Source organism: Ptychodera flava, chromosome 11 (genome assembly GCF_041260155.1).
Source record: "Ptychodera flava strain L36383 chromosome 11, AS_Pfla_20210202, whole genome shotgun sequence".
NCBI lineage: Eukaryota > Metazoa > Hemichordata > Enteropneusta > Ptychoderidae > Ptychodera > Ptychodera flava.
In genome coordinates, this window is record NC_091938.1 from 25,946,906 (window position 1) to 25,971,972 (window position 25,067).

At 39.4% G+C, this 25,067-nt stretch overlaps 1 protein-coding gene and 2 long non-coding RNA genes across 5 annotated transcripts in view; 2 read left to right on the forward strand and 1 right to left on the reverse strand.

The window, feature by feature from the left end:
- Window positions 1-1,060: 1,060 nt before the first annotated feature.
- On the forward strand, window positions 1,061-21,548 carry LOC139143940 (uncharacterized). Its single transcript, XR_011554694.1, has 3 exons — window positions 1,061-1,561; window positions 1,954-1,982; window positions 20,075-21,548. It is a non-coding gene; the product is annotated as an uncharacterized lncRNA (long non-coding RNA).
- Window positions 20,690-24,598, reverse strand: LOC139143939 (uncharacterized). Its single transcript, XR_011554693.1, has 2 exons — window positions 24,508-24,598; window positions 20,690-20,786 (listed from the first exon to the last, which is right to left on the reverse strand). It is a non-coding gene; the product is annotated as an uncharacterized lncRNA (long non-coding RNA).
- Window positions 22,855-25,067, forward strand: part of LOC139143938 (nuclear receptor subfamily 4 group A member 2-like) — a 43,294-nt gene continuing 41,081 nt past the window's right edge. Inside the window, exon 1 of one of the 3 annotated variants that reach the window (XM_070714561.1) lies at window positions 22,855-22,901. The gene's annotated coding sequence lies outside the window, so the exon portion shown is untranslated. Of the gene's footprint in view, window positions 22,902-23,183; window positions 23,251-24,774; window positions 24,875-25,067 lie in introns of those variants that run through there. The other 2 variants (XM_070714562.1, XM_070714560.1) reach the window with 2 other exon arrangements.

Here is a 25,067-nt window from a genome sequence, read left to right on the forward strand (position 1 = left end):
CTCTCCCGATCTGTTTTGATGTTTTGGGGAGGGTGTTATCGTCCATGGATCGCTGTTTTCCACCGGTGAAACAATGGTACAAACATCATTCAACCTTGGCCAGTGCATGAACTGCCCCCTCTATCCGGTAAACTGGGGTCGATCATTGACCTTCACTCAATGTCGGGCAAAAAGCACACAACATGGACGTTTTATGGCATTAAGATTACTTTCAAAGGCGTTTAAGGTCGAGGTTGCACGCCACTATCTGACGGTAACCGCAAAAGGAGAACCGTCGAGCTGTTTGTTTACAGTCGCATTTTTTGTGGCATCAGCTAACCACAAATAAATATGTCTCTCAGTTCACAACCATTTGGGCACAACAGAGAAATAAACGTGTTTTACTTTGATCTTTACCTGCATCTTTGTGCCGTTTATCGATGCTCAGTGAGAGAGAGAGAGAGAGAGAGAGAGAGAGAGAGAGAGAGAGAGAGAGAGAGAGAGAGAGAGAGAGAGAGAGAGAGAGAGAGAGAGAGAGAGACAGACAGACAGACAGACAGACAGGCGGACAGACAGATAGACAGACACTGTAGAGAGACACAGAAGATAGCGAGGGGAAGAGAGGGAGAGAAACGGAATTAGGGGAAGTGGAAATGGGAGAAGACGAAACAAACGCGAGGTGCAGATGAAAATGATGATTTATATGCTTTTGTTGATGAATTGGTTAATTTTTGAATGACACTTTTATACCCTGATTGAGAGGTGAGTTCGCACGATTTATGTTAAAACCTTGGAACCAGGTCATGGGACGGGGAAAAACATTTGTATGTATGATAACAACCGATCAAAATAATCTGTTTACCATTTTTTATTTGTCCTTGGGAACCAGAAATGGTAATAAAGCCTTGTCTGCCAACAAGAGATTTCTCACAACTTTAATCCGTGTTTATTTAATATTAAGCATGTTCAACTGTCTGCAGCGATATCCTAATACCGCTAACCATATATTTTCACTGAAATATTTTTATTTTGTTTGGACGTTTAATCGCTCACAGTTTATTGTCATTACTCGTATTATAATTAGTATTTGAAGTGTGTATAGCAACAGTGACAAATTATAGTGGTTTGCTTTGAAGCATTGGCATTAGACGAACTAGACATATTGTCTAAATCGAGGTGTTGCCAACACTGTCAGATACAATTAACAGCTATTAGCGGTAGCATGAGTCGATCATAAACGAATCAAATCTGCAAAAGTTGAAACATTTTCTAGCAGACGGTCAGACGTACTCTAAACAACACCACCACATATGTCCGAGCACTGTCTTATCACTTACTTTCAGGTGTAGTTGTTTTGACTACGTCTGACCTCCTGCAGACAATGTTTCAACTTTGGCAGAGTTGATTTCTCTGTGGTTGACTGGAATTACTGCTCAGCTGATAATTACACATGACAGTGTTGGCAACACCTCAATTTAGAAAACATGTCTACTTCGCGTAATGCCAATGCTTCAAAGTAAACCACTGTAAATTTTGGCCCCCGAGAACTTGACAGTGAAAAGAGTGCAATGTGCGGATACAGGTAAGTAAATTATCAGGGAGCGACAAAAATGACATCGAATTAAATAACAAATGCAGTGATATTGGTAAAAAGTTGATCTAAATTCGAACCATCATTGGTGAATTTCATGATCAGATGATCACGTGACTTCGAAATGGAAAACCTTGAACTGTTTCTCATCGAGGATGGGATTTATCCCAAAAATACTCGCTCGAAGGAAAGACGATGACCTCTGACCTGTTGCAGTTTTGAACTTTTTCAAGACATAAAGTTCCGTAAAGTTTCTCCGTACTGTTCTGAAATGGAAAGATTCTGTAATCAATACTTCATTTTTTTAAATCACAATTTGTGACTCGAGCTTCTGTAACGTCAACACACCTCTCTCTTACGTCACTATTCTGATTTCTTTGCAGCTGTGTGATGTCCTTGCTCCACGCATCACGTAAGTTTTTAAACGTACAAACACTTCACGCTGTTTACATAACAAACCGTTAAACAGTCCATCATCTAACATAGGTATCTAGGCCAGGGGCAATATTTTCATATTTCCATGTAAACAACCTACAGTGCATTCATATCGGCGCATGCGCAATGGTGATACTCTTTACTTCAGATGTGACGCTTTCTCACTGCCTTTCGATCAGTTCGACTTTGTCTCATCTTTACAGACAAATTTCTGTACCACACCAGAAAACTTTATTTCCATCAAATGAAGAAAGCTGAGGTCTTATTCAGCTATGCTCACCCACTTATAAGTGGAACAAGACTGAACACGAATAGATGTGGTCTTTACCGAGCACGTGACTCTAACCACAAAGTGCATATTTGCGGTTTTGTCACGATGGCTGTGCATTTGTAGAAGTGATAACATAATCAAATCTCTAGGGATGTACGGTTCGTCAACTCAGAACACCACTACAGCAGTTACTCTTGATCGATTTTCTCTGTTCTGGTTACAAAACATTATTTCTTGTTCTCCTCCTCAAAATCAAGCCAAGAGTTCAAGTAGTACACATGTATAATTATATAATCGATGCATGCTTTTGTTGATATGATATCGGAATTCCAGTCCGAAATGGATGGCATTCCATATTGTGTACGATCCACTTTTTTAACAGAACAAAGACTTTGTATTTCAACATAATAATAAATAAAATCATAGACTCGTAAATTATGAAAATACTTAGTCTCAGAAAATATGTATACTGTGCCTTTCAGAGAGAAAACATCTTGAAAGCTGTGAAATTTTGGTTGTTCGTGTATTGAACAAAATAGCCCTCTCTTCAATTGCTGAAATGAAACCATGTTTTCAAGGTCCCTATACGCTTTGGTATAACTGTAATTAAGGTTGGTGTACCAAGACATTTTGGTCAATAACTATGTTTATCTTGACAGAACTTTGTCCAACTTTTGTGTCTGTGCAGTTCTGAAATATGAATTGATAGATAAGATTATGAAAGCTTTTAAAATGCAACGTTCAGGACGATACCGTTTTGAAATACGGCCCTTTTTTTCAATTACTTCCCATCTCCTTGGATACATCGCTCTTCATGTCACTCTGAGTGTCTTACCGACAGCATTATTGAAGCAAGTAGGGATATTGTCAATGTTCCCCTAGACACAAACAAAGAGACAATTATTCTGGGCAAGTGCAATTACGATCATCTTCAATAGACTTGCAATGACGCTCAAACTTTTAAGATACTTTACAACGAGGCAGAATATGTCCGTGTTTACACATGAAAACGCGGAGTCCTTTCAACGCGAAGAGCCCGGTGACCGAATGGCAAATATTAAATTTTTTCCTTGAGGTCATGTCTCAGGCGTTCTCGTCTGGATTGAAGATATGACTTGGAGTATAGTAGCCGCGTCGAAGCCCCACCTGTGTTGAAAGACTGTGGTCGTGTCAAGTGTTGGGTCAGCATGACCCAGACTTTATAAGGTCGATGCGTGTGACATACTACTTGACCTGGCGGACCACATTTCGTTTGCTGTCAAAGTTATCTATGCAAAAATCTACTTTTCCTCACATGTCTGCTCTCTTGAAATTTCCAGTTGCTTTTTTTACACACCGTGGCATTTCAACCCTAAAGGGAACTGACTTTGAGAAACCAACCGAAATTATAGACGGCATATATTCTGGTAGCAAGAATAAGTTTGAAACAGTGAAATTGGAGAATTTGACCTAAAATAGGACAATTTGAAAATAGACTATGATTTATTTATGATATCTTACAATGTGTTCACATGAATGTATTTAATATGCAGTAGCCAGACACATTTACAGAGTAGTGACTGCAATTTACAACCTGAATTTCATGTAAATGTGTGTCGAACCAAAACTCTGACTGCCGTTCGTGAAAGGAACACCACTGTGTCCTTTGCCAGTCTTGGTGTCGGGCGGCCTCCTGAGATGAGCTCTCTCGCCGAAAAGTGCCCACCAGCAGATTGCCATGAGGTAGGCATGTGACGCCTATACACTGAAATAAGGCCATCGCTTCTGAGACAATGATCGTACATGCCCTAGTCGTCAATGCATATTTTACAAGAACGCGATAAAAAAGCGACCCAGTTACACCTGAACCTCTGATAGGCTGTCTTTGTGCCAAGATCAAATTGATGAGGAGATGGAATCCGCTTGGACCAGCATAGAGCATATTGCAGCTCTTCTCTAAGAGGACTGTCTCTTACAGTACAGGCTTTTTTTCCGACCCACTAACGTCTGGCTGACTTTCTGGATTTCAACGACTGCATGAGGTTAACTTCCTTAGGTCTTTAAACTCTTTTATCCGTTCCCATTTCCAAACACAACATCGACAGCGACACACTTTTTATTTTCTCTAAAAAGCCAACGTGGTTAGAATATACTTTCTGTACAGAAACTCAGCCATAGCTTGTTCTGTTCCCAACCACAAATTACAGTACTCCGCTGTACGTCTACCACAACCAAATTTGTTCAACTTTTGTGTTCCAGTTTTTTTTTTTCGCGGTAAGGATATATTGCTCATAAATCATGACGACTGTGTGTCACGAGCTGATGTAAGCGATGTTGAGACTTGTCAGTGGCGTGATTGCCAAAGTTCACACAGAAAAAGCAGCAGAGTCCGTCACGCGATAGTTTCTTGTGGTGAGGACATTTACAGGGCACGGGAAACAAGGTCAGTCCCATGCCAGGGACAAAAGTAGACACTCAGGCTGCGTTCACAAATAATGGTGAGTCGGGATGGAGGAATATCGCGATTGAAATCTTTTTTTCAGATCCCCTCTCAATACCCTCAAAAATTTATCAAGTCCCCCCGAAATTATCATTATATAGCCGCATATTTATAAGGGATACATGCACAGAAAAAAAATAAACATGTATTGCACAGTTTTGCTCACAGGTCCTGTTATCAGCAGTTTGTAGAGCCATATTCGCAAGGCAAGTTCTTAAATTGATTCATTTTCAAACGCATCAGTGGAATTTTTGGATTTATAAGTATTGGCCGACTTGAGTTAATCCAACTCTGGCCAGGTCAATGGCACCTGCTGAGGAGCACACAAAATGATAATTATGAGAGAGTATCCAAATTGTGAATTCCTGGCAATAATATTTTGCCAAATAGTGAAAAACTGAGTACAGTGATATAATACCGAAATCTATGTACAGGATCAGGTTAAAATCTATCTGTGATGCTAAGATAAATTCTGTGTCAAGTGATTCTATATCAAAGAAACAGAACCGATGTCTTTAGATAATCGTGTCTGTGAATTTTCCGCGGTATTTAAAGAACTGGCAGCTATTTGGCATTTTGCCAAGCGAAATAATGGCGTGAACTCCCAAAGAATGCGTCGGAACTTCAAGAAGATAGAACCAGCGTCCGAAGACACCTGATCTGTGCCTATATGACATGGAAAGGTGGTCGTAAAATGTAAATAGAACCCTTCGACAAACATGAAAGCAGAAATGAAAATATCTTTTCATAATGGTCTGGCAATGGGTTCTTAAATCACAAACCTTGGCGCATCTTGCAGTAATTTTTTAATTGATCGCTAATTATATGTTATTCCGAGATTGTGTGTGTTCGCGTCACATTATTTTGATTGGGGTATATCTAGATCATGAATGCCAAGAACATTGAATTCCTCACTTTGGAATACACATTTGCCGCCAAGTGGTCTGTTATTAATAACAAATGTTAGCTGGGTCACTGGATCAACATGAAGGCCTGTATTAAACTGTAGCGCGAGGCTTGGAAACCCAAGACTAAAGAAAATCACTTTCTTCCTGCTGTAACTTAGTACAAGACTGGTTTTCAGGATCAAATACCATCCTTTTAATGTGCCAGGCTTTTCATTTGCAAGCAATTCTATATTGGGACAGCCCAAGTCGTCGTTGTATGGGCTCGACACTCGATAAACAGTTTTTTACCGGTTCCATGATGCAGTGCGCGCCAGGGTATATGCAAAGCTTCGCTGATCACTGCGTCTCACGTGACTAGCTAGACGTGCTTGTCACTGAGGCGGGGACCAGCCAAATGCAAAGCGTGCGTTACGCATAGAACTTTTTAGCCGTAGGGTACACGCAGGGTATGTTGCTCATAGAACTCTATGGCAGATTACACCTAAATCAGGTGTAGAGTACGGCGACGTCTATCCTTACGTGGCATTCTCTTGCTGTCGCCTCTCACCTATCTATTAAAGAAGACGCATCTGTCGACCTCTCTGCTTTATGTTTTCTACTTCGAAAAGTCTCTCAATTTTTATTTTATTTTATCTTAAAGGGACTGTCTTACCTTAGATGATTGAGACAAGTGAAACAAGCTCATGGCCAAGCAACCCGTCACATTTGACCGCAATCCCACTCCCCCTTTAAACAAACGCGACCGCCACCGTTCCCTCCAGTGTCAAATAATGAAGATCTGAACTTCCTCAAAGATGCTGAAATAGGCTGTTGGAAGTTTAAACTGCTGGTAGGTTTATGAACAACAAACATTTTTAGTAGTAAAATCTAAGTCAATGTTAATGGAGAATCATTTGGGTTGGTAACAGTTATCGCGAAGCTGTGCACACAGATCAACAAAGTGCTAAACACTTTCCATCTTTTGAGTGAGAAATAGTTACCTTCTAAGTTTGTTTTTTTTTTAATCTAAAAGTTTATTTTTCCCCATAGAATTAACACAGAGATAGCAGCCATATTGAATTTATTTTAAATATCGGAAAACATTGCATAGGTAATTTTTTTAAACCAAACTTTGCTCGGTGATCCCTGATTTTTACTTTTTTTGCTTTGGTAAGAGAATGGTAAAAAGTTTCTCTGAGCAAAGTTTGAGCAAAAGTTTAAATCTTTCACTTTCGAGAAGAGGCTATTTTAGTAATCAGTTCCTAATTCCCTGCATTTAAAACTTGCAAAATTTATTTTATTTTGTAAGTGGGCGCAGGGGTTTTAAGAACTTGATTCTACATGACATGTCAAACCCGTGTAAAATCGTCCGATGATATCGAAATAAAAGCGAAAAATGCATCAACCGCAACAAACTCGTGAAAAACAGTTCTATGTAAATCTATTAAGCATTATGCCATCTCAAAGATCTTAGGGTGCGGTCTATCCATTACGGGCATTATTTCGAGCTTTAGGTCTAATATTATGGAACATTATGGAATTTTAAATCAGATGCACGACATATGTAGTTCGCGCACTCGGCATAGTTGTACATTTTGAGTTGGATTAAAGATCCATCTTGTGGATTCATCGTGTCTTCGTTTGTTTTGTAAAATTGCTGATGACAGGTTTGCATTAAATAGTCAAACATGCTATGTTTCCTTATGCATAGCATTTTTTCGAGGAACACTAAAGGAAGATCAGCGCACAAATGGACTCCCTAAGTTGCTGTGAATGGTGACAACCGACCAATCAAATACAACCTTCCGAGGACGCTGCACATCAGCAGAGCAAATATCGGTTTCATGTATCAAACTTTCTGTTTTGTTTTTTTATCGCGCGGGACTCGCACGCGGCCCTTCTCGCCAACCCTCGCATGACGCACCCCCCCCTTTTACAAATGGTGGGAAATCGGGTTGCCAAAATACGTCAATGCTTCTTCCCAATGTGTTGACGGCACTTAGATCCGAGTTAGCATGACACTGAGTAAACGTCACAAATGACAAAAGTTTCACTGGAAAGACCGTTTGTGAAGTGACCTTTATGAACTCTGAATACACAATAGCAACCACCACAATGACGCCAATTCGTGTCCGAGAAAATGTCTGTAACAGTCTTTTCGCGTTACAGATTAACAGTTTGAAAAAAGCCGTCTCTTGGAAAAATAGAATAATGTACCGAATAAAATGACGTCAATGTTTCTTACTGTTCACTTCGAACAAAGCCGCGATTTACGGATTGACTGTAAGTTGTCTTTGTCAGGGGCTTTGATTTGTTTCAGTTATTTTCCCACCGCACCAAGCAAAATCTCTTGGGGCCCTAGCTAAGGGACTGGACAGAAATTAAAGGGGGGAGGGTGGTTGTTTTTGGCTGTTGGGACGCCATATTGTGCACTACTGTAAAAAGGCAAGATATGGACGATATATATATATATATATATATATATATATATATATATATATATATATATATATATATATATATATATATATATATATATATATATATATATATATATATATATATATATATATATATATATATATATATATATATATATATATATATATATATATACTTTGCTTGAAGTGGGAGGTAAAAAGTGCATGAGTGTAAAAGAAATTTGATTTTTCGAACGATTTTTCGAACTTCACCAAAAATGGTCTAGTCTACGAGAAAACTATAAATATTTTTTTCAAATACCAAACTAACTATATCTGTGCTTTTATGTTCGGCAACCGATATAAATGTAATGGATTAGAATAGGGTATTTGAAAGTACAGATGAGAACAAAAATATGATATTGAAATCTCACCGAAAAATATTTAATTAACTTCTCATTGTAGTCTAAGGCGTAAACTATTTAATATCTTTTCCTACTAAACTTACTGTATCTGTGCATTTACATGTATTTTGACTTTTAGGCTGTAAGATAGGTTTCTTGACAAACAATAATACAATCCAAACTATATTGATTTTGAATAGCTAATCATACTTCAAGTAGATGATGGCATTATTCATTGTGAAATGTGATCTCTCTCTCATCGAATTACTTGAAAACTTGCATAAAAGTGTTTACTTATAAAGGTTAAAAATTATTCTTTGAAAGTTCAAAGGTCAAATGAGAAATTATATGTCAATTAAGATATTGTTGATACGTACTGTGACACGCAGTGGGTCTCTGTATTTTGCGCAGCAATTCAAAGTTGGGGAGGGTCACTTATTTTCTCGTAAACGCTTTTGAAAGGTCACTATTTTTCGCTCAGCGCCATTTTGAAAAACACAAGCCCTACTACCTCCACCCCTGTAACTTTTGTCCAGTCCCTAAGTTCACAAAAGACGCCACGGTTGAAAGTTCAGTGACCGTGCGGCTATCCCATACCAATTGAATATCTTTTTCAGTGGTTTGGTTCACGTTCGTGCTTAACGTCTTCGTAAGTCTATACGAGCCGGAGATATTCCAGTATGCATTACATAACATTGGTCTGGAAGAAAAATTCTGCGGTATAATCTCTTCTTGCATATTTTCGAACATTTGATAACCATGTACTTTCACTGAACAGGCAAAACAATTACACAAGATATTTTAGACAATGTGATGACCAACAGGATGACTCTGATTCGTGTACAACTGAATGCACTTCGATGGCTAGAATTCATGGCACAACTACTACTTGTTTTTGTCAGTAATTGAAACCCCTGATCTGTTTTAGGGAACGAAGAAAACGAGCGACAAAAGTTGATAACTGAAGAGCAGCATTAATAACCTCATATAAATACTGTATACAACAGTCGAATTAATTCGAAATTCAGAGACCTTTAATTCCAATGTGTGTCTTGGACCGCCGTGCCGAGTCAGAAAGCTTGGGAGAGGAAAAAATACGATTTTGTTTTCACTGTCAGTGATGAGTTTACAATTCTTGCTGTGACAGTTGAATAGCACTACGCCTACGCCGTCCCTGTGCTTATCTCGAAAGTACATGAAGGTTCTCCACCGTTGAGGAGAAAAAGATGGAAGATGTTAGCATGGTGGTTTAATACTGCATGATGTTGTCTAGAACTTTCCAATGCAATTTGACAAACATATCGATGGACCCTTCTTTAAAAACCCGAGGCTCATGTATGCATACTTAGCCATTAGACTTGCAAACCAGGTAGCTTGTTAATGTCTGAGCGACTGTCATCAATTATACTCCTCGCACCTTTGGGAGGGAGAGACAGACAGAGACAGAGACAGAGACGGACAGACAGACAGAGACAGTGAGAGACAGACAGATAGACGGACAGACAGTCAGACAGACAGAGACAGGGACAGGCAGGTATGCAGGCAGACAGAGGGACAGATAGGTAGATATCGAATTCTGCTTGCGCCCATGCAATCATTGTCTCCTCCGTGTTGTGCAAAGTACATGGAAAAGGGTAAGTTCAACAATCCGTTGAGACACGTCCACTTGGCGATTTCTCCGCAGCGGTAACAATAGTACCTATTTCTTCACAAAAATATCCTATGAGTACCTAGCAACATCCTTGGTTGCACTTCAATCTTTTTCGTCGATGAGCTTTTCAAGTTCCCACGCTTTCGGAAAGAAATCTTGCTGTTTTAGAGAGAGGCTCATCGCTCATCACGTTCTAGTCACCCGCCATTGTTTCAAAGCAGCAGACGACACTACGCATATTGTCACGTGACCGGGCACATTTCCAAATTTGGGCAAAAACTATTTCCCCAGGGAAGTAGTCTTTCAAAAATATCCTCTAAAGTCGCTTTTGTCGATTCAGTGGGGACCAGACGTATCTGTTTTCTCGTCACGTGACGTATTTTGACGAATAACAACACGGAAAGAGCATAAGGCGTGTTATAAATACATTATAGCTTTGGCCAAGCTTTGTCAATACCAGTGAATTTTGTGACGCGCTTTCTTACTGTTCAATGTGTTTGCCCGCGAGAACAAGACTACGTCACTCAAATTCTTTCTCTTAGGCTGCTTCTTCATCTGCACAAGAAGTCAATGAAACACTTCGATAGTGTCAGGCCATTCCAAACAAAATTATTAAAATTGAACAATATTATTGGCTTCATCGTTAAAATATTATGATGTTAGTGCAATCGTTAAAGTGCTCTGTTCGCTTCAGTACAGAGTCATGCACACCGTAGAGATCTGATATGCGCGTCTGCGCCGTCTGCTATTGTTTGGTGGGGTAAAAATTTTGTAAATCTGGTACTTTTGAAAACACACGAGTTAGGCCCTAAAGTGACCCAAATTAGTTTGGATGAATTACACAACGTTCCTGTAGAAGATTAAATTTTTTGATTTTGTAAATTTTTGATTTTGTAAATATTCATGAATATCTGTTTTATTATAACACACGTTCACGGACCTGAAAACTTCCCTGCATATATCGAGTGTCATGCGGCCCTAATTGACCAATTGATGGCATCTCAAAACGTTGACGCGCACTGCATGTCATTATCGTCTCTTGTTAGCATGAATTGAATATCAACGCGCCTGAACTTTCCATGAGAAAGCAGAATTGGCGATGCAAGAAGTCATTGACAGCGAGACGGTTTACTGAAGAAGAGTCTGTGCATGCTTAACATGCTTTTGAATATTATGTTCAGATGTTTGGCTTTCACTGAGGCTGAGAGGAACAGTGGAAAAGTTTCGCCGACATAGCGAGTCTCTTTGAACAGAGTTAATTATAGACCTTACACGTCCCCTCACTCTTTGGTCGGCCCGTTTTTTATGTGTGTGCCTTTAGTCATTGTAGTGATTTTATGACCGAGGTTATCACAAGTCACAAGGACAAAATTGACATGTCAAACACTTGCAAACAAACCTGGTCCACTAAATTGGATTTTGATAATGACTGTAGATACTTGCCCTCTGTGAGCATACAGGTGCCTGTTCGGTCATACCGTAGACTCCTCCCTCCAGAAGGCCGTGTACTTCCGAAGCGTTCTTTGCAACCGTGGTAGATCTATACTAACGTAATTTGGACAAAGTGAATGTAAAAACTCTCTATAAAAATATGTGTTTGCTGTATTTAAGAAAACTGTCACACTCAGAAAACACATACCTAAAAACTCTGCCTTTCCTGTATGTTCTTCATAAAATTAATCATTTGGTATTCAAGATTGAAATTGGTGATCAGGTCCATCGTTTATATTGTCTTTTCGTTTCCATTTCAATATCCAACAGTTTAAAAATTAAGTTCAGATGTGTAGACACGTCGCCATACACGTCCTTGTAAAATTACGGCCTGAAGGGCTAAGGTGGATGTGACTGCTGTCTGCAAAGAGTAGCAGGGTCAGTATTTGCTGCGGTTCCGTAGCCCTGCCACTCCCCTTGCCCCACTCCCCCAACACAACCAGCAAAGGGAGTGGTAGGGCTACGGATCCGCAGCAAGGTCCGTATCATCTAATAAACGGAAGGTCACTGAAAAAGCTACCGTTCAGGGTAGAAGACATCCGAAGTTTAAAGAGGGGGAAGGTCGTCGGAACTTTGCTCAAAGGTTGCCAGGGACCCCTACGACCGGTGTAAATCCTGTATCTATAGGGTACGTTGGCGATTGATGAAAGTTAAAACATGTTTGTTGACAATGAATATCCTGAAATTTAAATTTTACAGCTATGTTGACGGGATGAATTTAGATATCATGCACAAAATACATTCTTTCTAAACAGGAAAGTTGCACAAGCGCAGTTCCGACGACCCCCTCCCTTTAAAGTCTTGAACCCTTGCCAACACATAGCTCAAGCGGGCTAAAATCATTTCCAAATCAAGGGGAAATGGACATTTGCCAATTTTAAATCATAGTCTCACAATTTAAAACCATCAGCGAACTCCAAGGGTAAGTGTTCCTTGCTGATGGCCACGAAGTTGCAAGTTGTACCATATCACTCAGACTTGCACCAAAAGTGTAAATTATTATTTGTTTTTGTAAAACTTCTTTAAAGCGCACATATCATCCGATATCGGACTGATTGATGTCGAGGGCAAAAAATTATACTTAACAAAGTTTCAATTGTTTGCTCGAGTAACATGCCTCACAGACTAGCTAAAATTGATGATACCAAATTACACGCTGTCACCGAAATTGCAGCACCAATTGTCTACAAGCAGACAACTTTGTTCACAACTAGGCACGATTAGTCTGTGTACTCGTGTTGGTACGACAAGTGCAAGTGTATTTACACCCAATTGATCTTGTTGATTTCATGCCTTAACTACGGCGCGCCAAATGTTTCAAAAATATTTATCATCATAGAGTAAAAATAAACTGTCAATTTTTCTTTCTACATAAAGTCTTAAACGTGTATGAATAATAAAGAAAAAAATTCTTTCGTCCATATCATTTTATTTTATTAATGTACTTTTTCACAAAAATAACATTCATTTGAAAATATGTGTCAATAAATATTTGAATCTGTCTGTACAGATAAAGATGACGTGCAACCGTCGTTCTCAATTGAAATAAAAATTAGATGGAATTACGGAGGAAAATAAACGAGAAAAGTATTATTGCAAAAAAGGGGAGAATGTTATGTAATACTTAATTGTAAAATACCCTTTAAACCGTAATGAGAAGATAAACTGTTTGCAAAAATTTGAAAATACCACAATCCCATACTTACTGACGTACACACACGTGTATTTGAAGTAAAGCTGCAATGAATGCTGATTATAAAGGAAAAAAGTAAAAAAAAAAATCAAGCACACACAAAAAAATATTGAAATGCTTAAAAACAAAACCAAAAATAGTATTTTCTCTACTACAAAAAAACAAAGCGAACCACCATCAGGTCTGCCAAAAAAAAGAAAGAAAATCACAACTGAAAAGTCGACCGAGATCGCGCTGGCGTTGAGGCTGAAAAGAAACCAAAACGAGGTCAGCTTGAAAAACACCAAAACGAGGTTACAAAAAAAAAAAAAAAAAAAAAAAAAAAAAAAAAACCCGAAAACGAGGTTACCAAAAAAAAAAAAGAAAACCAGTAGAAAAAAAGAGGCCCGTTCGAGAAAAGAATTTAGAGTGGGACACCCCGCAAAAAAAGCCAAACATGTAAATTGAATAATTTTCAATCTGATTGTTAGAGTTTAGTGCCAGAGGGTTTTGGATCATCACACTCGGATGTTGGACAAGATATTTTGGGCATTTCAGCGATGACTCTCAGCTTCTAGTCTTCAATATCATCTCATGGACGTCCAAGTTACCGACACGTCCCATTCTATATTAAACAGTTACAAGTGGACAAATCATTCGTGGTGGTTCGTCGGCTGTCAGCGGTGCCCTCGCTCATGGCGTGCCTCAATGTACCCCCTTGAGATGGTAAGCTAGCGGCCGGCGGTCCCGTCGTTAGTACAGTACACGCCGCGCCGCCGGCGACCAGCGATCCCCTCGCTGTACAGTGTAGGGCCGCCTCTCCCAAACCATAGACAGTCTGTGCCAAAGCCATGGAGTCCTACCCCAATAAAACGATGGCTGGCCGCTAGCCCACGGTTACGTGTGTGATTCGATACATAGCGGCCGCCGTGTGGGTATGCATAGTTGCATAGTAAAATTGCACGCGGCGGCCGCTGTGTATCGAACCAGGTGTTACCGTGGGTTTAGCCTCTAAACGGAGTGTGGCAAAGGAAAAAAATACTCAGGCTAAAACACTCAGATTCGAGGCAACGTTTTCAGTAGTACATGTAGAACGCGATCGCGCCCGACTTGACAAACACTGATCAAGCAGCCGCTATTTCTCTGTATAACTGATTAATGTAGCTGTGGGTGGCAGGGCTGTGAGTTACTGGCGTTACACGGCCAGACCGTATAACGCCGGTAACTCACCGCCCTGGCACCCAGAGCTATGTATAAGCTACTGCACAAATATCGTAGCTCCATATATTGGACTGTGTGGAAATAAAGCTTTCTGCAGTGGGGATCGACATGTCGTGTATGTGCCGGTCTAGCCCTGCGAGTATAATGAGAGTGTCTGGCGTTGCGAAGGCCGGACACTCTCGCCATACTCGTTAAGCTTGTGCCGGTCCTGAGGGATCGCGGTTGCATCATAGTACGTGACACTGTTTATAGTTGCGTCGCTCGTCTTGTCGAACACGGAAAACGATGGACGTTCTCTCAACACGCCGGCCGCTATGTATCGAACCACACGTAACCGTGTAGAAATCATATAACGGCGATGACAGAGCGGCTCGGTGCAAGGCCTGCATGTGAGCCCCCTGCCGTACCGCACCTAAGGCATCCATATGTTCGCAGTGTTGCTATGAAGGGACATGGGTTGTACGTCTCGCTCGTGATCTGAACTGTGGACTGTCTCAAATTGGCTCAGTTAACTTGACTCTCTGGAACTATTCACAGTTAACCTGGACGTTCTTAGGTGATATTGCACTTCACTTCATCAAGTACGGTTTCAAGTAGCTCTGCTTGGCTGGGCCTAGCCAAACAGCTGGGATTCAAGATGTCAAGTTATCACTGAAATGCTCAATTAATATTTCGTCAAACATTTGAGTATATGGTGATCGTTCCCGGCTGTTGGGGATTCATCGATCGAAGGAAACGTGAACCATGAGTTTTTTGAATAAATTAATTGTAATCTCGCGCGTTTGGGTTTTTTTTTGTGTGGCGAGTGCTCGGGGGTTTTTTTTTGTTTTTTTTTTTCCTTTTTTTCCGTTTTTTTTTTTTTTTTTTTTTTTTTTTTGCAGTGGCGAGTGCTCATTTGTTTTTTCTTTCCACAGGCCCACGCTTTTTTTTGTACTTGCTGTGTCCATGGCATTTTTTATTTTTTTATTTCTATTTTATTTTATTTATTTATTTTTTAGTCGATGATGTCCACTTTTGTCTAGAGCCATCACTGCCGAATTTTTTCTGTGATTTTCTCTCTTTACTGTTAAAAGCGGCTGGTGGTTCATATTATATTTTTGATTATCTACAATACGTTTTTTATGAGACGTACTGCTTTTTAATTTTCTTAGGTACATAAATAATTTTATGTATGCATGGCTTTTTTGTCTGATTCTTTTATAATGATTTTCTGTATGTGGTTCACATTTTAATTTTTGTAATTTTTTCCCGAGTGGTACTAGTGGTTTTTTAGTGATTTTTCTGTGATTTTTGTGTACGTACCACTGTAAACATCTTATACTTTTTTCGTAAAATCAGCACTAATTGCACCTTTTACGCGAACTATTGTATTAAATGACATTTCTGTCTTTTGGTTTTTAATTATACTTTACTTACTTATTTTCTTCCGTAATGACACCTAATTTTTATTTCAATCGAGAAAGACAGTTTATTTTTGCACTGAATCGATAAATATTTTTGAAACATTTGGCGCGCCGTACCTTACCATCCCAGTGTCTTAGAGAGAGAGAGAGAGAGAGAGAGAGAGAGAGAGAGAGAGAGAGGTCAATAGAATACCTGAGTAAACTGATAACAGTTTGAATGGAAGGTCACTCTTTGCAAGATTGTGAGTACGAAAATTTGGTTTATTTTACTATTCAATGAGGTCATATTCTATTGAATCATGGCGTTTGCTAATGGAAGGACTGGTTTTATAAGTAACTTCTGTCTCCTTTATAGACAGATTGCCAGGGTTTCTCAAACGCAAATCAATGTTTTGACCATAGACAGTAGAGGGGAAACCCCCTCTACTGTCTATGGTTTGACCATTACAAATTTTAACGTGATGTACAGTTGATGATTCGCTTCTTTCACAATGTTAAGCAACAAGGCGAATGGTATCGACTCAGACAGTAAGGACAGGCTTGTACCGTTTACAGTAATGGTATGGTTTAATGTGCTTGTCAGCTACATCAAACCGTCCGACTTCCCAGCAAAGAATGGGTTAACTTCCCAGACCAGGAGATCCCCTTTGTCTGTGGTCACCTTGACAACAACGCGACATCCTATTCGACACTTCAGCATGAAGCGGGCGTAGGGCTACAATTTGAAGACCTATTCAAATATCCTTGAGCATAGTTGTCCAAGTCGACTGGTAGTAGCGTGTTGAAGGACTGTCATTCATGTAGAGGTCAACGGTTTAATATGATACATATAGTTTTTTCCAGTTTACAGTCTTTAACTGAAGCCCGCGCTCCGTGAAACGACTAACGGTTTTCCCTCGCGCGCTTTTCTTCCCGCCCCGAACGTATCATATACAGCTTTCGAGAGCTTGACGAGAGAAATAAAACATGTGCATTCCCCGGTTTTTGAGTTGAATTTTAATTAGGTCGTGAGTGTAGCCCATTGCATGGAACTGAATTACATGCGAATGGGAAAAGTGCTACACGCGTAAGGGAGAAATATTACAGACAACAACTGACCATCTGACTCAGGTGTAAGGATGGCGGTTTTTTCTTTACTGTTATCGTTGGACGATAGTCGGTATAGCAGTGTGGTGGTCATCAGCAAACCAGAACAGTAAAGAACAAGCAGAGTAGCCTGGCCGCCAGTCGCCTGGCTTTTATCGGCAGCTGAGTTACCGGCTGGCCAAGCCAAGGCGTTCACCCCACGATCTACGCGACATCCTACCATTAGCGCGACGGTCTGCTGATGTTTAGTCCTTCAATTTATGTTTTAATAAACATATTCCCACAAACTTGGAGCAAGTCTACACGTAGAGGTATAGGCCCGAGAAACGTTGTTATCACTTAATCCAATTTTAATCAGATTGGGTCAGATACTACCTGGTGACATTACCACGTGATTACACGGTAACTTTTCGTAATTGCAGTGCCAAGTTCACCGATTTCAGTGATGGGCATACATCTGAGTGTTACTATCAATTATCATCAAACGAATTAAGCTTAAACAATGCTCGAGACTTGTCATTTAGCATTGTTATTTAGATAAAAGCGATAGTAGTAGATTTGGGGAGTTTTATCTTATTACTTTTCGCGATAGATAAACTGATCTGGTCACGGTTCTTCTAGGCCCTATAGGTATACGAACAAATTTGCAGAGCAGTAATGTGCACTCTATTCGCGATAAGAGAGCCAGGTTGGATTATTTCTCTAGTCGCCACCCGAGTAAAACCGACTCTCGGATGGCCTATACGGGCCACATCAAATTCAAAGTTCAGGATTTGATAATCATGACCTTAATTACTGACCAGGCTGCGAGGTCGATAACCGGTGTGTACCCTGTGTCTAAAATGATATTTTACCATTGTCTGACCAATAGACCTACATTTGAGCGTATCAGCCTGCGATCACTTCAAGTTGACACAACCTTCAAGTTGTCCGGAGAGGCCCGGTCGGTGACCTTGATGGCTGAATGCGCGTTGGTGGGCAGTATTCTTACCTGCAACGCCAAACAAACCAGTTTTCCCCGAAAAGCTCCGAAATGCACTCTCTTTGTTAGCAATCCCACGAAAATCGCATCACTGGTTTTTTTAACATACTGGGGTTATCGTGTCATCCTGTGGTTAATGTGGAAGATGATTTACAGTACTGGGTTTACAATCTGACGGACAGGGTCTATGATTTATGCATTTTTATTGTAGCTGGAATCATTGCAGCATTTCTTGTCCTTGATAACCCCCCCCCCCCCCCCCCCGTGACATCGGATGATAACGGAGTTCAACCAAATATCTAGATTGACTGCCACTGCGATTGAAAATCTCCTTTGGCGTATTGTAATTGGAAAACAAAAAAAATGGGATTTCTGCTCATTTAGGATGAACCGTCCAACCGACCGATTCCATTGGCGGTCATTGCTCGTAAAAGTATTCTTTCTCCACGAGAAAGAGATTTGAAGACTTTGTTTACATCCTGTTCGTGAATTTGGAGGGGCACTTCTATTGAAGTTAGAGCTCTTGTTTCTAAAACAATTAAATTGATGTGCGACGCGAAGGCGATCTCACAATGAGAAAACGAAACGTGTAACTGCTGACAATCTTCAAACGTATCAACCTGATGTGATATAATGTGCTGGTGCCATCTACAAATAGCCTTGACATAGATGCTAAGAGATGTCAATGACCGAGAGATATCTTTCCATTGTCAGACAAATAAACAAACTTGTCAAGTTCTTGTACCGAGAGATGATATACTACACCTGATAGTATGTATCAACACAACAATTTTATTGAGAGCCACAAACTGTGAACTACCAGTTCTCTCTCTCTCTCTCTCTCTCTCTCTCTCTCTCTCTCTCTCTCTCTCTGAGATATCTCAGTTCGGGTATATTTTACTCGAGAGGCAATTGAAAGGCACTTTTAAAACACCCGTGACTCCTACTTTATTAAGTGGTCAGGTTGAGTATATATGCATGCATGCATGCATGCATGCATGCATGTATGTATGTATGTATGTATGTATGTATGTATGTATGTATGTATGTATGTATGTATGTATGTATGTATGTATGTATGTATGTATGTATGTATGTATGTATGTATGTATGTATGTATGTATGTATTATGCATGTATGTATGTATGTATATATGTATGTATGTATGTATTATGCATGTATGTATGTATGTATATATGTATGTATGTATGTATTATGTATGTATGTATGTATGTATGTATGTATGTATGTATGTATGTATGTATGTATGTATGTACACATGTGACAATATAGGTTTTCACACATATGACAGTGTTTATGTGTTCGCAAACTTGATATGGGAGTCAAATGAAATATGAACAACAACGCGATATTGCACTATTTGTAAATAAAACCATGAACATATCTTGAAAAGTCGCATAATCAATCAAACATGAAGTGTTGAAATTGTTCATTCAGGATAATTTATTAATTTAACAATCTCAACTGTAAATGTGACTTAACTATCACTCGTAATACGTATTCGAAAGTACTAGTTGGATTGATACTTTAAGTCGCAGATCTCATACAAACGTATACTGCATGGCACAACTAGCAGTGGATGGGCTCAGGAAATTTCACAGTGATTATGAATACCAATGCCTGAACATATACCGATTAAGGTTGGTGATGTGAAAATATTAAGGAACGTAAATGAGATTTCCGCATGCGTGTCAATCGGGAACGCAACTTGTCAGTGTTGTATTTTTTCGTGAAATTCGAGAAAACAGATTCTAACAGAGTGACGACAGTGGTAATTCCGATCGTGTGACTCTGTATGCTTCAAGCAGCACAAACAACACTTGTCGAAATTCAGCGAAATGGATAATGCAGGATTGAGGCCAGTGTAGTGATGCAATGTACCAGACGCCTATTAACACTTGCCACGTTCAGTACAAACAGCCGCACGTAAGTCGATGTGCAGCCGACGTCAGTGCAGTGATCTATTTACAAAAGTTTGTCTGATGCGGTTGGAGGGAGAAACAAAAGGAAAATGGAGGTGAATTCCTACATAGCTATGTCTGCTCTAGATCCTCATGCGGGATTTGCTATCTTTGCTCTAGATCTACGGACACCCTTACGATGACATGAAAGAAGATAGACAAGATAATGAAAGAGTGCCCCGACCAACAGACGTCACACAGAAGGCGAGACTCATTTCACCACTTGAAGGGCCGATAAGGAAGTTGTGTATATCTTGTAAATGGCAAAACAGGTGAATCAAGTGATGTTGACGAAGTTGTACAAGGGGTCAGAACTTTGACGAGCCGGCATGACATATCCAGAAAAAGCTTCAAACCTGAGGGACTGTTGTTGGTCAGTTTCAGACATTAGGAGATTAGGAGACAGTCATATCGACACAAAATATGAATTCGTTTACCAAAGATAGGAGATCATTTTGACGTTGAACTTTTTTCGTCTATTCATTGCACGTGTCAATAGACTGGTCAAAGAAAACACGTACTCAATGAATTGAAACGCACCCTATAGTACAAATCAAACCACGTGCATGCAAGCACACAAAAGTGTATCTAACGTTTACAAATGTTTATCCACACGTACCTTGTAAGTACCGTTGTCATATCCGTTTTTCCAGAAAATCTACACAGCGTAGGTTTTCCATAGAACACTGGAGATATCAAAGTTGTCAAAAGTCGGACATTTTAATCCTGAGAAGGTTCAGTTGACAAGGACATTTTATTGTATCGTCTGCATGGCAAAGCCGCTACTACAAAGAATTCAACGTCAGACTTCGTTGCTCTTGATCTACGGACACTAAAACGTGGAAGAAAGAAGACGCGACTTGAATTGAGAATTCGTCTTGTTTTCGCTTGAAAAGTTCAGCAAACCTGTCATAGTCCAAAATATAATATATTTTATTTTATTATCTTTACATTAGGTTTGTATTCAGAGTTGGTATATGCTTCACTACCTAATTCATTGAACATTCGCCTTCATTGTATAAAATACTGCTAAAATTGAAACTTGCAGTATGTAATACGTAAACTCAGGTTTCTATGACTGAACACATCACGTTTCTGTGCTAAAATTTATGGCGATTTTCAACGTGCCTGAATCGTCTCATCGTCTCAAAGCACAAACATCTTGCCAATTTTTTGATAGTTTGAATGACAAGGAATTGTACAAGGAGTTTATGGATAAACTAGAGGGTCCGATTGTACACCATTTATCAACTTGAAGTTTAATGGAAGCTTGCCAACATGGCCGCCGGTGTGCAGTTTGTAAAATCAGTGGAAATGGTATGATGATAAAGAAAGTAAATTGGATTCCTTGTGAAACATGCTTGCATCTGTCGCCACCAGAGATTAAGCATACTATGACCGTCGGTCAGGTAGCTTTTTACGAAAATGTCCCTCAGGTACGATTCCTCAGTGTCCTAGAGGGCACGGTCGGGATTGAAAGAAATGTACTTGAAAATTAGATAGAAACAAAGAGAAATGTACAAACTTCTTAACATTGATGTTTGTTCTGTAGATTAAGACCATATAAATCAATGAAATATGTATTTTAAAGTCTAGCTCTCGTGTCATGTTTGTTTGGCTCGTGTGCAAGTTCAGTAGTCTGTCCCCTCTGCTGTCCACTTTCGGACACATCTGATTTGGTTTTTATCACGATACGCTCATTCATAGGACACAATCGTGGTAAGTATGATATGTTTAATACTATATTGATACAAAGATTACCACAAAGAAGGATAAATCGTGTTGTAGAGTGTTAGTAATTCGCCTTACAATTGACGCCTAAGAATTTTATTTTACGACCCCATCGAATTGTTTAACAAAATATCATGGATACCAAGTAATCTTCCAAAAATCTGCAACAAATGCTGTTGAAGAGCGTGAATCGTCCATTGCACATGTCCTTTGTTTATTTTTGTCTGTTTACAAACAATTACTTACCCCGCTTTACGATTACACTGAGAGTAAACAAAGTGGCTGGTTTAGGCATTGTCGGAATCGGAGTTTAACTATACTGTCTTATATCTGATAGTAATAATCGAAATGTCGGATAAAATATATGTTCTCCAACCGCAAGGAGTTTGTATCGAAAAATATATATTAATTATATTCTTATTTCTTTTGACTCGTTTCATGAAGGTGGCCTGGTTAAGTCTAAAGGGACTTTATCACCGTCAAGATTAGGAAATCTGTACTACACAACCACATACATTTTAAACGGACAAACATTTAATGTAACATTTAAAAATCTACAAAAAGACAAAGTTAAAATTCTTCCTAATAATGTTTAACATGAAATACGTTTTAAAGAGAACACTCTCTCGGAAGATTTTACTAGTTTTCAGCTTATTCCATTCCATTTCCATAACACCATGCACGAATTGACCATGCAATTGAAAGATGATTGAGCTCGACTCTGGGCACATTTAGCTTATTTTGAGAGCTAGCTGTACACTATGTAGCTGATTGACAAATTGGAACATTACATTTCCGTCATAAAAGTTGGTAAGCACACATTTTGGCATGTAATTCATCCAATGTAATCCAAGCAAAGACATAGTGTCCAAAGACTTGAAAACTCCTAGGAATATCTATGTGTACTGCTGTCATCCCGTGACTCGGTCAGCTGTCTACAAATGATTGGCCGGATCAAAAGGTAAAAAAATAAATCATTTACATTGTCAACGAATGTGACAACACTTCATCTCCAGACATTTTATCTGATATCACCCACTTTTGGAAGTTGAATTGTCGCTTGTAAACACAACCGCAGTGCAAACAGTTGTATGGGGGACTTAAAACTACCATATACTCACGTGACGACCTTATGGCCTTTATAATGTCAAGAGTTCTGTTATTTCTCTGTCCATACTCAACAGGTTTGGATATCACCACGGCCTACTGATTCAAGGTAACTCGCGCCTCGAAATAGAAACTTTTGCCCAAACATTTCTTAAGAAATGTTGAAACCAGTAGCTTCCAAAATCAAGACGGAACATCGGGGTCACCATGCAAATTGTGGGTACTAAGAGGGGTCACTATGATGTAAATTTGGGGATAAGAGAAACGAACTATACCTAAAATTACTGATACTGAAATTCGAACATTAATTTTGTAATTTTGTTTTTTTACTTTAACACAAACAAGACGGTGAGATCTCATAATTTAACATAATATTCTGATTCATTCTCAGGGACACTAGCAGTACTCTGGGAAGGTTCTGTAAAAATATTCAAGTCTGAAAGACCGACGACCCCGAGGTGCAGTCTTCAACTTTTATTGTTCATAACTGCAAACTTAGAAGAGGGTTGACCTTAAAGGGAGAAAGTCGGCCATTTTTCATGAATTTTGTTTGATACAATACACTATTTACATTGTTTGACATGTTGAAAGATACTGAATGAATGGGTGACCATGCATATATTCGACCCCGATTTTAGACAAATTAAGTGAAACCGTTGAAAAAATGAATTATTGGTCATGACCATTAATTCATTTTCGCGATGGTTTCATTGATCGTGTTTAAAACCGGGGTCGAATACACGTATGGTCACCCGTTTATTCAGTATCTTTCAACATGTCAAACAATATAAGAAGTATCTCGTATCAAACAAAATTCATGAAAAATGGCCGACTTTGTCCCTTTAAGGAATTGACTTCACAACACAGAACTCTTACCTTTCGAATTTCATCATTGGGCTACTAAGGTATCTTTTTACAATGCCATCTTAACAGATGTGTATGTGTTTAAGGAAGAGCAGCGGTGTTAAAAAATCTCGCCAGTAATTTTATTCTAGATAACGAATGCATTTTCCTCCTTCCTGAAAGTGTTGAAATGCCGGGTAAAGGCCCTGCAGAACACAACTACACGCACTGTGTTGTTGTTGCGATTTCTAGTCAGGAGTGAAACCCAATCGTTAGAAATATCATCAGGCATTACACAATTCATACTTTGATGACTAGTCAACCAGCAGGCATTTCTTCATGTTTTAGAATAAGGCAAGAAAGTTCATCATTCTCTAGTTTACAAACAGAAAGGGCATTACAACATTATTGTGCAATGAGCTCCAAACTTTTTATCCGCCACCTTCTTCCACTAACATCACTGAAAGTGAGGGCTGGTGGCAGTGATGACGATCATGATAATGATCATGATTTTGATGATGTGATGACGACGACAACGATGACGACAATGGTGATAGCAGTGGTGGTAGTGGTGTTGGTGATGATGATGATGTTAATGATGATGATGATGATGATGATGATGATGATGATGATGATGATGATGATGATGTTAATGATGATGATGATGAAGATGACGATGATTACTGTTCTGCATGTAGTTCATCTATATATCTTCTATCCTCTTGTGTTTGATGTCTTCTTTGTCGGTGGTCATGATAGTGAGAGTGGAGCTACTTTGTCCGGCACACAATAAACAGCGAGTCTATATTTGACCATCTTCAAAGATGAATAGGTTTGTATAAATAAGAAATAATGGTATTCTGGGTACTCACAATTAGTGTTTTGCAATCAACTCACCCCTGCGTCAAATAAGTACCAGAAACCTCTCCACGCACAAATAACCTGTCGCACGGCAAACAGGCCTTTCTGTACAAATAAACACGTCACGTTGTTTTGCTCACTTCGCTCGGAAGTTGAAATATGTTGACGCTGGCAGGATCACAATGAACCGGATATCGGACCCACGAGATCAGGACCATATGAACTTTTTCTGAGATTTAGGGCGGAGGAAATTTCAAAGGTTACATGATATGTAAAGCATAATGGGAAAAATAAGTCGGGGGAGGGGAGGATGTTGCAAGGATTAAACTGACTCAGGTGGGAAAAGGTCTTATTTGCAAGACAAGCACACCGTCAAGGGTAACCTTTTAATTAGGAGAAGTGAGCAATGACTCGTCAAAACTTCAATCGAGAATTCTTGCCAACTTACTTTGTTCTGTAGTTGTTCCTGGTGAATATTATTCGCTATACTCCATTATTTTCAAGAAAGCGGAGTGAATTAGCCAGTTATGCTTTTTTGCACTTTTACATTTCTTAAAGAGAGCAAATTTCA